Here is a 14,471-nt window from a genome sequence, read left to right as displayed (position 1 = left end):
TCTCCTCATGTTAAGGCTTGCCATCTTGTTAAGTCAGCATGTCTGATATAATTAGGTTCTCACCTCATTGCAATACCTGAAATACTGGTTGGCATTACTGCTGCTGCTGTCTGGGGCACATTAAAAAGCCGCTGATTCATGCTTCAATAGATGCGTACCATCTTGAAAGGGCTTTGGGATGCACAGGAGTGGGCCAGGCAGATGACTGCCTAGCCTGATGAAAGCGAGGCTATCTCTGTGGTGAAGGGGCCATGGCTCGCCTCATCAGTGGGTGGAAGTGCAGGGCGTCTTGAGTGTGTTGATTTGAGCAGCGGAGAGAGAGAGAGAGAGAGAGAGCGCGCGCTTTCATCAGCCGACTGTGGAGAGGGCCAGAGATTGAATCGGCGACTCGTATCGGAGTCGCAGGGCTGTCGCTAAAGCAGCCCTCATTACCTGAGCGGTGGCGAGACGGACAGCGAAGCAACACTTGGAGGGCAGACTTCAAATCAGCCTGTAATTGCACTGTTTGCAACAAATTCAACTGCTTGTGTCTGTCTCGTCTCTCGTCTCTCTCTCTTTTCTCTTCTTTCTCTCTCTCTCTCTCTCTCTCTCTCTCTCTCTCTCTCTCTCTCTCTCTCTCTCTCTCTCTCTCTCTCTCTCTCTCTCTCTCTCTCTCTCTCTCTCTCTCTCTCTCTCTCTCTCTCTCTCTCTCTCTCTCTCTCTCTCTCTCTCTCTGTGTGTGTGTGTGTGTGTGTGTGTGTGTGTGTGTGTGTGTGTGTGTGTGTGTGTTTCTCTAAATGGAGCCAAACACTCCCGGACAAAATTTAAGTCATTAAAAGTTGCGATGATCACTGGGCATGGATAATAATGGGTGTGACGGTGATTAAGATTTCCTGTTGATTTTTATCACTCTGCGTGTTTGACAAATGAGCGAAGTGCTTTCAAAGCAAACATTACAATGGAGCAGAGTAATAAAATAAAGCAACCCGATCCTCTGAGCTCTCAAAGGCTGGGCTGTGGCCATGTGACTGGGGAGCAGCGTCAGTGTTGGGGTGGGGGAGGTTCGGGGAGGCATCTGTGGATTAGGCATGAGCAGTGAAAGACCAGTGGCCTTGCCAGCAGAGTACACTCTACTCATATAGCCCACTGAAGCGCCCGGACAACTTTGTTTGATCACTCTGTGCAACAGGGAGGATGGGTGGTTAAGGGGGGAAACTCCATCAAGCTTTGCTTGCTTTGGAGGGGGATCACAGTCTGTAGCCTATGTCTGTCCATATATGTGTGAGTAAGTGAATACTGTATGGTCTGTGTGGAGTCAGTATACAAACAAGAGATGAACAGAACACGTGTACACACACACACACACACACACACACACACACACACACACACACACACACACACACACACACAAACACACACACACACACACAGACAATCAAAGGGGTGGGGGGTTGGCAACTACTCGCGTCCCTTGCCACCAGCAAGTTCATGCTGTTACGCTCACCTCAGGCCCCCTCCCCTCCCCTCCCCTCCCCAGCCCCGCTCCCTCCTGTTCTCCTCTGTAATCTCCCTGCCAACCGTGGCAGCATGCCAGCAGTTCTGCTCGACCCCAGACGTCCAACCATCAACACTCTACCCCGCCCCTCCTCTACACTTAAGCATTCCTTGCCCCCCCTGTATATGGACTTCCGCCACGGTTGCCACGGTTGCCACTCTACCACCAGTGATTTCACGCCATTCTCAGACAGCCGTGTCACAACCATCTCAGCATAACATCCCCACAGACAGATACAACCCCTGAGTGCCCGATATAGCTGTGAAAGGGGTCCGACTGAAGATGTGTGTGCTTTTCTGTGTGTGTGTGTGTGTGTGTGTGTGTGTGTGTTTTCTGTGGCCCTCTCCTTGCATAATGAACAGAGAGCACTAACACAAGCAGTGGCTGCTGGAACACTGGTGTGACATGCACTCATACTGCTGATGATTCATAGCGTGAAGACACGGGACAAGATTAGCTCTTGTGTTTAACACCATCACTGCTGCGTGTGGTGACAAACAATAGAGTGTCTGTCTTTTTTCACATGTGATCACAGATGTATTTTGACTCTGCAGGTGCATGTTCCAACTCAAAAACAAAGTTATTGGAAACTTATCAGCGCACTGTAATAGCTTGAGACCTACCTGTTTGCATGGCTGATGCATGTCGACCACACTTTCATAGAAGAGGCATTTGGGTGTTCAAAGGGATATTAATACAAATCTACAGATGCCCAGCTGCCCTCTTGGCAACTCCTGGGTGCATGCTGAGTGCATGCACATTGAATGAAGACAATAACTTTAAAAAAAAAAACAAGTGACACACAGCAGCACGACGTCGGCTCACAATTTTCCCCACTGTGGTTCTTTTTGTCCAGCAAACCCATCTAATCACTCAACTCTTGTAGTGGGTAACCACTGAGTGAATTATCCATGGAAACCTGACAAACACTGCAACACCGCATTGCAAAAACAGCGTGACAAGAATGAGCCCGACTCAAGCCTTTCATATTGCCTGTAACCAAAGCAGAGGTGGAGATCAGTTTGCAATAATGAACTCAGCCAAGCTTAGTGGGCATCAGCACACCGCTAATGTGGCGTTGCATTAAGAACTAACAGAGTTCAGGCCCCCCGTTCAGGTAATTACACCAAATGACTCCATCCATCCTTAATCTGATCCACCCGACTCGGGCGCAATATGGTCAGGGATGCCCCAGCCTGTGGCATTAACTTGTATCTTGCAGACATTTCAACAATTGAAAGCTGTCGACCAAATGCCTACTTGTAGAAAGGGTAGACCAATGGAAGCAAAGCCAGATAAGGTGGCGACAGTGGTACAGTGGTAGAGAAGTCGTTTAGTAATCAGAAGGTTGCTAGTTCGATTCCCTGTCGAAGCGTCCTTGAGCAAGACACTGAACCCCTAATTGCTCCTGATGTGCAGTGTGCCATCAGTGTAAATGTAAAATGTGTATACATTGTAAGTCGCACATATGTAAGTCGCTTTGGATAAAAGCGTCTGCTAAATGACTAAATGTAAATGTAAGATAAGCAGCGGTAAACAGAATTTTAAAGTTCACTCGGATCAAAACAACGCCTCCCCTTGAGACTGCTGCAGATGATCCGGAATGAATGCATGTATTGTACAGTATGTGGTCTAGGCCTACTTCATGAATATCACATTACTCATATGATAGCAAAAATGCTCACAATTGAAGTATGCAGTTTGATCATTCTGGCCAGCATGTGGAATGTCTTAAGGCGCTCCCTCTCCCATTCTCCCTCTCCTTCTCATGGTCTAGTCTTCATTCTCCCCGTCTCATACAGCATAAGAGCAAATAAGGAAGTCTGACAGATTCTGGTTGTGGTTCTGGCAGCGGTTCACTTCATTTTCGTGACATTTCAAGATTCAATTTCAGCTCATGCATGACCCACCCTTTCTTCCTTTCATTCAGAGTGAGGGAGGGAGGTGCTATAAATATGCCAAATACCTTATACTGCCATGGGAAATCAGCCGTGATCTCTTTGGACGTCAAGAAAAGCAGCACAATCATTTGAAGCACGAAAACAAAAGCAGGAGGAGGCGGGGGGGGGGGGGGGGTGAATCCTGCTTGTTTTTGACAGGCAAGAAAATCACTGTGACCTAATTAACTAAGGAACTAAGATATTATTCAGAAACTCATGATGGTGGGTTAAGCTGGCACCTCTTCCACCTCTATAATACACAAACATAAAAACCCTGAAGCTTGAACCGTCAATAAATCTACAATGTAATTTCATAGCAGGGATATGGGGCGGAATAGTAATGTGTGGGTGAAAACATACATTCCTGCGAAACTATGGAGAGCCAAACTAAATTGAAGACCACATAGAATCTCGCAGCCCAACTAGTAAACAGCTTGTGAGTTGCCCCCCCCCCCCCTGACTAAATCTAGTGGAATTCACTCCTCTCTTGCGCACCATCGTAGGTCTCATCTTAGTGACTCTGAAAGAGCTGCCAAGAGATAGACGAAAAACATGAGCGCAGGAGAGAGAGAGAGAGAGAGAGAGGGAGAGAGAAAGACGGTGTTTGGGCAAATTGATGGGTTCGTTTTTTCACAACATTTCACAGGGCTTGTTTTCTTTCTCCGGCTCTCAGGAATTTTGAGCAACAACACAAAGCTCAAGCCCCGGTGAGTGGGTGCTTAAGATCTGGTGCAGGATAGCATTCAGGCATGTCAGCTCTCCTGCCATGGCAATGCATTCAATCTCCACACCAAGCCCTACAGTGGGCATGCCACAGCTCACACTCGCCTTCGTCAACAAGGCAAACAGTAAGGTATGGATAAGTGGGGGTGGGGCTTATCTGCCTACCACCGCAAGTGTGCCTCTAATTTTAGCAGCCGTCCCAGTATGAGTACACAAACATGGATACAGTGTTCCCCTCTATGCAATTAACCACCAGGAAAACGACCAGCTTGACTCTCGGGGGGAGTTCGGAGATAATGCGACAGCTGGCCTGTGCAGAACAATGTCATTACATGTCATTATGACACACTGATTCAACCTGGAAACTGGCAGGCTGGAAGTTCCATCAGGACTTTATGAACTGACCCTAAGTACACATGACTTTCCGAAGCCAGCCCCTTCGACCTGTGACTGTGCACGGTAGATTAGCCCACAGATAATACAGGCCTCAGCACAGCACAGCACCAACACAGAGTTTTGTTTGCTTGGAGTACGGCTGTGACTGTTTACTAGTAAAGAAAGCAGTGAGAACATCGTCATCAGGTTATTATATTTTTCTGGATGACTATCAAGGAAAGGTTCCTGTGTCTGCATTAGGGGTGGGAATTGCCGCAGCGGCGTCGGTACACGATAATTGGGCCACGATACAATACTATTGTGATTCTTTACATCGTATATTACAGCAAGTCTTCCGATTCGATTCAGCAATACACAGCGATTTATTTCTCCCATACGTATATCACGTTTCGTATACTGGGAGTCTCTGCAGCCTTCTCGGCGCTGTCAATTTTTTCTGACTTCCTTTCCACTGTGACGCAAAAGAACGAGGTCTTGTGTCATCTTGAGGAGTTCAGAAACAATATTATCAGAGGAGACGTACATAATTTGACATAAATATATATCATGATACTTGCCACCGCTGTATCGCTGTATTTGTTGGTCAAATATAGGCTCAGGAGAGGTGCACTGGCAGGGAGAAGAGGTCTGGAGTTGACATTCAGATCTTGAGCATAAAACAGTTGAGTGAACGGAGCTCAGGAGAAAAACACTGTGACATCATGGAATAATATCTCTGGCCAGTTGAGGTGATCACCAACAAAACTCCAAAGCAGCCATTTGCTATCAGAAACATATGGGTTGAGGTAAAAACCTTTCCTGGCCGACCTCGGTTTCAGCTAAATATCTCATTATATTCTGAACATCAGGTCCCTGCCGAAGATTGGTTTTACTCTGACTATGAGAAAAACACTATTTGTCATGAATAGCCAGGGCAATATCCTTGAGGGAATTGTAAAGGACGCTGAGGAATTTGAGAGATCATGCCAGGAGGAGGAGGACGAAGAAAAGAAAAAAAAAGGACAGAGGGGATTTTTCCCCTGCCCCGGAATGTTTCCTGGATAAGATATGAAGTGGGAATAAGGAATGAGAGGTTAGGCTTACCTGCTACAGTCATCACAACTATGATACACAAGAGCTAAGCAGCAGCTTCACCTGAGCCAAACAGGCAATACACGCAAGCCAAAGGCTTCCAAGACTTGAGGACTCTTGCAGAGGGTTCTGCCTCCCCCTTGCCCTACCTACTACAAATCTGAACGTCAGCAATGCTGGGTCACGGGGGTATATTTAAACCTGTCCGAGTGATATAGGAGATTCTCTGAGTGGCACGGAGCGAAAGGTGTGCGCTGCTTCAATGGACCCCCTGAGGCGGAGGGTTCTCCGGGGCTATGACAGCAGACGCCCCAAAGTCCAAGCTCGCGGTCTCAAAGCCTTTTTCTAGCGCTGCCAGACCTGTCACACTTGTCTCACGCAATGAAAATAACACTGTCATCACCACCTTTACCGTCCACGCACCCGGCAGCCAAAACAAGAGCCATCCACAGACACCCATGTGGAGTGCCTGGGCACTTTTAATTCGGTCTCCGGTTTCGAGGTTGAGCAACGTATGGGAGTCAGGAGGATCACAGCTGTGTACTTTTCAAAGGCAGTGCAAAAAAAACAAAAAAACAAAAACAAAAAGCACCTCCCTCTCCAGTTCCAGAGATAGGCTATAATGCTGTGTGCATTTCTTACATTGGCATCATCCCGAGATTCTTTTTCTTTCACATCCATTTCTACTGTGGAGCTCAGCAGAATAAACATGCATATATAATCATGTTCTGCTGTGTTTAGATGAAGCAAATACTCATTATGTCAGTTTGAAAATGGTAGCTAGAGGTTTCTTGCTGTTTCACTATGTGTCTAATTACTAGACACGAGGCAAACCTCCGCAGTGGTTTCTCCATTCTCCTGTCTCATCAGCCTGTTAAGCAGCAGGAATGGAGAAAAAAAATGTCTTTGGAATGTAGAGTTTGCTGGGGCAGATACTCAATACAATCTCCAAAACAGAGATCTCATTTCACAGTCGCCTAGAGCAGTGCTTCTCAACTGGTGGATAGCGAACCAAAAGTGGGTCGTGGAGTCATTCTGAAAGGGTCGCAGAGTGTGTGTTGCTTCTGAACTTCAATGACTTTTGTTGGAAATATATGAACAGTAGTTTTTGTTTTGGAATGGAAACAGCTGAGTTCTCATGCCTCAAAGGGAAAAGGGAGCTCTCAGAAAGAGACAGAGAAAGTTCTGCATGAGCGGCAGAGAGACGCATAGCTTACAGTATGAGGGTCCGAAGCGTCGGCTGGAGTAGTGCTGTAATATGAGCGGAGAGTTTCGACTTACTAGCTGTCTACGGAGATGCCACTGGCGGGCTAGTTAAATCTCTGTGTTAGAATTCATAATTCTGTTAGAAAAGTCAAACATTTAGCTAATTACTACAGGCCTACTGCTGGGTAATGTGACTCAGATCTATGCAGTTTTGTGTGTGGGAAAGAAATCAACATGTTTGCTTGTATATTGAGCTAATTTAATGACGTGAAGTTTTAATCATTTAATAGGGCAAGAAGTAAAGCAAATAGTCTCCAGATAACTTTAAAAAAATCTATCTGATGCCGGACTTCGGCCCTATTTTTATCCCTGCATTCATAACACAATAGCATATGTTTATGTTTATATTGATATGGTTATTTTATGGTTTGAATTCTATCAAATGTGGGTCACAACTTAATGCCCATAGGAAATTGTGGGTCCCAAGGCCAGACCAGTTGAGAGCCAACCGCTTAGAGTGATCCAACTATTTTAAATAAATATTTCAGTTATCTTAATAAAAACACACCATAAGGCAAGGTCCTTTTTCTCAGCCAAAACACAGGGACTAATCTTGGACATAACGCATACAGTACAGATATAGCCCCAGATATAGATACATTCTTGGCTTATATTGTAACAATGAGGGCATGCCCATAAAACGGAGGGATTTTAGAGGAGGGGTGAGAACATCCCTTACTACCCAATAACATGATTGTTGAAATCATTCAGATGACCTGAAAAGCTTTGTTTTGGAAGGTGGTGTCAGGATGACCAGTCTCATGCAGGATGCAGAAATTCCAATTAAAGTAGACTTTAAAAGGTGCAAATTCTGCCAAATGAAAAGGACCAATCCGAACACTCAAAGAGATCACAGTCAAACATTGCACATGGAAGAAGCTGGTCTGGTTCACATCCAAACCCATTTTGATCACTGGCTTTACATAGAGGACAAGATTTGCACCACTGCTTCATAGTGCTAGTGTTTGTGCATCTGTAGTTTATGGTTTCAGGGATAGGCAGTTTACCATGGCAACCAGGATATTCAGACTCCACCTCCCTTTGACCTAGTCTTTAAAGCTATGACCTCTGCCCTTACTAACATCAAATAAATGGGTTCACGTAAAGGCATCCATGTGGTCTGGCTAAAGTGCAGGTCACTGAGTTTATGGAGAGGCTCAGGTTCTAGAAATGCATGCATTACTACAATGGCAGGTGTTTTAGACACAAGGCTATAAGTCCATCTTACGTTCAAGATTTGACTGTGAATGTGCACTAATAGCCTAATGCATCAGCTAGTATAAAGTTTACAAATAAACTAGCATCATTAAGTACTATCATTACTACAATGTCATAACAGATGTTAGAGATATGTTGGGGGTCTGATTTGTGGTGTAAAGGCCAGATGCTCCAGGTCTTCTCTTAGGAGTAATCGGAGCTGCCACTGCATCTGCTGATCTCATGTTCCACACAACACATGATGAGTGCGTGGAACATCTCTGAGCGAGGGTGGCCTGTAGGCTACACCTCCATCAGCCCCTTCTCCTCACCGCAGGCCAAGCTCCCACCATCCAACCTCTAGCTCTTCAGCGGCTCGTGGAGCCACATTAACACTTCAAACATGAGCAGGGCAAAACTGGGTGTTGTCCCTCAACCGCTGGCGAAATTCACTGTGACAATCAATGTCAGGGTCTAATACAGCTTTTCAGGAGTGCTGGTATGCTAAGGGAAGGACTAGTACAATATTCCACTTCAAAGACCTCAGTTCTACTTCATGCAAATGATTGTGGCAGAAAGGAAATTTATTCTAGGAGGTTTGCATTATAAATAAGTCTTAGACAGTTTGGTGCCACTAATTCATGATGACAAATTTGTGTGGGTTTCGCGTTATTTTCATTGGGCATTAAATAATGTCAACTATCAATTTAGGTAAAAGCAAGATAAAAAGCATGATTTAGTTTTTTGTAAAACAAAACAGGCAAACAAGAACGGCTGGTTGTACCCAAGCAAATTTATGATACCCATAGACAAATAAAGTCAGATTGTTTTTAGGTCTAATTTAAGGACCGCCATCCTTAAAATCCAGACCCGTGAATGGACTCCAATATGCAGGTACCCATTTCCTATAAGAATATTCATAGAATCTGGATTTCTTGGTGAAGCTAAAATGGCATACATGCTTTTGTCTTTTTCTGTTGTCTATTGACTTTAATGGGAACACTTTCGCAAACTATTAGGACACAAGTCACTGTCCTGCTAGAACATTCACTAAAACACTTAACACTTAACTAATATGTCCTGCTTCATCCAAACCCTTATTAAGGTAGTGCTTAAAAGAGAATTCCTTTTCATTATTACAGTTTCTAGTTCAAAGAGAAACCATTTTATGTTTTTTTTTTTTTTCTAGGTGACTTCGACTCTGTCCTTTGCCTCTCCTGCCACTGGCCTGCCCCTGTAGCCCGCCCCCTCCAGGCCTCTGGGTCACACCTGTTCTCCAGTTCTGACTGAGGGGAAGGGAAGAGTTCAAAGAGCAGGGTGTCGCATAACATTTCCTCAACAAGATCACGGAGGGCTCCGAGCAATTCAACAAAGAGGAGAACATATATGTGTCAGACAATAAGCAAACAAACGACGAGGATTCTGGTGTAGCTCTTGTGCTTCAGACCTTCTGACAAGAGTTCTCTGGTTTTGGGGTACATGTGTCACAACGGTTTTTTGTGTTTGTTTGTTAAGGACAGAATGTGGAGATAACCTGACAAATAGACCTACCACTGACCACACTTAAAAAAAGAGGTTGGGCTAATTGTATCTGTATTGAGTTAAAATGCAAATAGGAATTATAAGCAGCAGAATCCTACCCCAGGAGGGTCAGAATGATGGATTTTCCCCCAGAGGCAGAACAGCAAAATCATGCAAAATGTGTTCAAACTGAAGACCGATTGATGGCACACTGTGAGGGTCCACAATCAGATTTGTGATGTGCAGTCAGATATTTAACACACTAAATCTACTACTCTGTAATGCTGCAGAATAAAAGGAAGTGTGTGCGGCAATATACCTACTCATTCCTGGTGGTTTGCTCAAACTATTTGTGAGATCACATTGCACTTGCTTGATCATTGTCTGAATACCCTATAGTGGGGAAATGGTTGAAGGAAGTGGAAGTCTGACTGGAAGTCAGAATTCAGTTGAGCAATATTTAATCAGTAACAACAGCCAGTGGCACGTGCGGAACATCGTCCACGCTATAACATATCTAGCCTGCATGCTTTGAAATATTTTTTAACACAGGATTGATACATTGTAACGTAGGTGTATGCTGGTCACTCTTCACAGGACGCTTCTGCTTTACTCCTCAACCAAATGATTTTTCTCTCATCCCCGTTCGATACTTGACTCAGTTCAGCCAGCTAAGTGATGTGCACAGTAACACATACATATCACGGCCCTGTCATAGAGTATTGACATAGAAGTAGGCTACAGATGATGCATGACACACTTGTATTGTCCGACAGTATGCTACAAAATAAAACTACGTGCATTAATCATCGTGGATCTCATTTTAACATTCTTTTGTTGCTTGACGTCACACCATAAAACAGGGCGAACGAAACTTGATTAGACAGTGTCAATTCAGAAGCAGTCCAAATCTGTGTAACGGACTATCAAATTCTTATCTAGGTAACAGGCTAATTAAAATGTCTTGTCGGACGTCTTGTGGATTTGTTGTAGCTTTACTTTACAGCATTGAATCCCTACGAATGTTATCATTCTGCTATTAAATGCTATCGTGTTGTTGCAGGTAAACTTTTAGCTAGCTAAGTGACTTTGCTGTGCACCAAAGAAGAACTGCAACGAAACTAAATATCTTCACTAGCAACAACAGTCAGATAATATTAACAAAGCAAAAATGCTCGTGATACAACGACACAAAAATAGAATACACACCCGGTTTGGTGTAACGGCTACATTTAAACTTTCCTCTGAATTAAAGATATACGCCTGTCTTCAGACTGGGAGAACTGGAACTTTTTTCCTTACCGTTATCGGTTTTGTGCTCCGTCACATTCCTTTAAACTCTTGACACCATCTTAATCCGATCACGATGAGCTGTCCTGCAATGGAAATGTCGAATCCGCGGAATATTTTAATGGTTGGTAAAAGTAATCACGCGTCGCTGGTCTCGCACACTTTAGCTCTCAGCCGCAGCATTTCCAGCCATTCGCGTGGACGCGCGCATACGTAGCTAAGGGCGGTCTCTAGTCTCAAGTGCTGGTAAGCAGTTCACGTAAGAATGTCGGACACGCGCGTCGTTCATATGAGATACACGTTCAGAGGTCCACAGCCACTAAGAGCAGTAATGTCTTAAGCATTCTTTACTCTTTTAACTTTATGGCATAACCATTACCATCTTTGTTCTGAGATGTGTTGTCATGATTATTAATATAAGGTCCGAGTTATTTAAAGACATTTTTTAAAAGACACTCAGCTTTCTATTCATGTCACTTCTTGAAAATGAAAGAGATTTGGTAGACAAAGTATGGGCTTATGTGTTTGGGAAATGGAGGTTATGCATCACAACTCGCAATGAAGCCTATAATTTGCTCGTCATACAGACTTGTTGAATGGGGTGGGTAAACATCGTAAGGCAAGCTTCGGAGTTCCCCTCTGATCCCAGTTTCTTTTGGCCCTTGTCCTCAGGAAGGGTGGGTGGGGTGGTGGTGGTGGGGGGGATCAGTGAGGTGGGTCAGCAGTCAATAACGATGTGGGGGAGTGACTCATGTCTTTACACATTCCAGACATTGTTTTCCACTCACCAGCCATCAGGGCCAAGGTTTTCCCAGGCTGGGAAGGGAGAGTGGAGATGATGGCAGATCAAGGACAAGACAGCTACCTCAAAGCTGGAAACCTGGCTTGCACTCAGTGGCCCCATCTAGGCTAAAGGCTTTTTATTCTTAGGAATATGAAACCCTCATTATTCTATAGTATGTTAAACCTTTTCATCAGTTCTGATGAACACATTGTACTCAGTAACCAGTCATTCAGTACAGGCTACATGGATTTAAGAATTGGAAACCTTAACCTTGATGTGTTCACCAATACAAGCTAATAATACCCGTCCTGAGGGAGTCGAGAGGATTTAAAAAAATGAAACCTTCACCTTGACGTGTTGACCAATACAAGTAAGACGTACCATGACCCTGAAGAAGTCTATAGGTTCTACTTTCCAGAATAATCAGTTATGTACTGTCTCCACAAGAGGGAGTTTTTATTACAGGTGTCACTACTGGTATTATACTCTTTTTTGATTTCAAAATGTAGTCATTAAGGAGAAAAACACATGTATCTGTATAACCAGCGTGAGCATACTTTTCCCCAACATGAATCACTCGATTAACTAAACGACTAAAGATTACTCATTTAAGAAGCTATATAAGAAATGTCTGATGGCAAGTCTGACGGACATGCTTTCTATTTGGCTAAACCCAAATGCTTACACGGTGCTAAATAAAACGTGGTCATAAACACATACTTGTACTCAGTATGTAATGGTGTCTACTCAGTTCTGCCAGGAAATAAGGACAAGAAAGTTCCCCTGTCCTAGCTTGAACTTTGCTAAGGAAACAGTCGAGAGAAACGATAATAAACTATCATCACATACAAATGTAATCAAATTATGTTAAACATAATACTAACAAAGAAAACCAACTAAGATTGTAATCTCCACAGATGAAAGGGAAATGTTGACTCAGAAGGTGAGAATGCAGTGCACAGGACTGAGTGGCTTTCCCCAGAAAGAAAACAATGCATAATTTAACCATACGTCAGTGAATCTGTATAATACTCTTCAGTGAAACAGCAGAAATCGAGGGCAATTCTTTTTCTTGAAACTTAATGGATTTTTGTCAACTGTGACAGTCACTTCATGCAAGTTTCTAATCAATGACACCTGCAAGGGAAACAAAAAAAAACACATTTCACAAGATTGATTTAAACATCGTACCCACTGATATAAATATTAAACGTATGCTCTGTAAGCTCGATGTTGTCCAGTTAGGCAACAGGTTATTTTTGGGCTCTGGTTAAAAAAAAAAGAGAAAAGAAAAAGAGAAGCCCCAAGCAGATATCTGTGCCAGCTCAAGGGAGAAGGATGTGAGTCCAACTCAGCGCATGACTCCTGACTCATTCACTCACATCCTACATCCCTCCCTGGCCCTCTTCATGGAAATGGCTTATTTTCCTCGGATGTGGGACTCTGCACAGCCCCCTCATCCTGCTCAGGAAGCTGGGGAGAAGTAGCTGACCCAGCCATACTTAAGGGGGGCATGAGGTTGAGAGGTGGTGGAAGCATAAGATCATGAATTTGGGTACAGCCTTCACCCGCCTGGGGCCTGTTTTCTAGTTTCCAGAAATGATTTGGCCATGGTACGGAACTCCATTTATTCTTTACCATAAACACTTGTAGCTGGAAGAGTGGAGGCCTTGACCATGATACTCATGCATCAAGTTGGAAACTCCACCATTTGAACTATATAACTGGGCAACACTCGTTCTACTTGGCGGGGGAACTGAAACTGATAAAAAGGAGGAAGAAAAAGACTGGGAAGCTGGACACCTGTGAGCTGGCTGCTGGGTCTGTTCCAACACGTGGAGCTTTCACAGGCAGGATGCTCCAGCTGGGAGACAGGAAATGGGCATCAGAAGACTACCCCCCTCCCCCGACACACACACACACACACACACACACACACACACACACACACAAACACACACACACTAAAGACAAAAATATCTGAAGTTTGGCCTGAAGCTGTCAGTTAAAAAAATGCTAAGATGACGATTCTCTACACAAGCCAGTTACAGCCTATATTGTGGTGTAATCTTGCTAAATCCTTTGAAGTAAAGCACAAGGTGGATTCCTGATTTACAAGATGGTTGACATAAAGCAGCCAGTCAAACCAATGAAAGGTGCCAAAATCTGCAATATGAAATGACAACATTGAGCATCTTGGAATGGAAATAAAACACCGTTGAAGTACAAAGTGCACACCACAGATGGTATGCAAAATTATTTCTTGGCAATTTCAACGGGTGAACCATTTAGAAAAATCTGCCTGCTCAAGGCCTCCCTCCATGGGGGACTGCAAAGTTATGGGCTGAATTGGCAGTCTGCTGTCGAAAAGAAATGGTTGCGCTTAACACATGGCTAAGAACACTCCTGTTGTTTGACAGCACAATAGAGATCTCTCTTCTGCTTGGTTTGGCACTGTCATACCGAGCCCTCTAATAAATGCCCTTGGGCTCTTTCTCCACCAGTTGCTCTGAAACAATGGGGCTCTAAGCTCCACATGTGCAAAGCTCATCTGACTGCCAGCATGCCCTCCACGCTTGAAAATACAACGTGATCATTTCCGTATGAGTCAGTGTCTCAGACAAATGCTTTCACCATCCACAGTTATAATACAAACCACACCTGTCGCAATTAACATCACAGGACAAAAGTACCATCAACAGGAAACAGTGATTCTGAGGTTACAGCTGTTCCCTGTGCACCTTGC

General features: G+C 44.2%; 1 protein-coding gene across 1 annotated transcript in view; it reads right to left on the bottom strand.

Annotated features, from left to right (window-relative positions):
* peak1 (pseudopodium-enriched atypical kinase 1) overlaps positions 1-11,215 on the bottom strand; it is a 96,364-nt gene extending 85,149 nt beyond the window's left edge. The window contains exon 1 of the mRNA XM_042707434.1: positions 10,954-11,215. The gene's annotated coding sequence lies outside the window, so the exon portion shown is untranslated. The remainder of the gene's footprint in view (positions 1-10,953) is intronic.
* Positions 11,216-14,471: the final 3,256 nt, after the last annotated feature.

Source organism: Clupea harengus, chromosome 3, assembly GCF_900700415.2.
Source record: "Clupea harengus chromosome 3, Ch_v2.0.2, whole genome shotgun sequence".
In the NCBI taxonomy this organism is placed as follows: Eukaryota; Metazoa; Chordata; class Actinopteri; order Clupeiformes; family Clupeidae; genus Clupea; species Clupea harengus.
The sequence above is the reverse complement of the archived record's forward strand: the minus strand, read 5'-3'. Positions and strand labels throughout refer to the sequence as shown.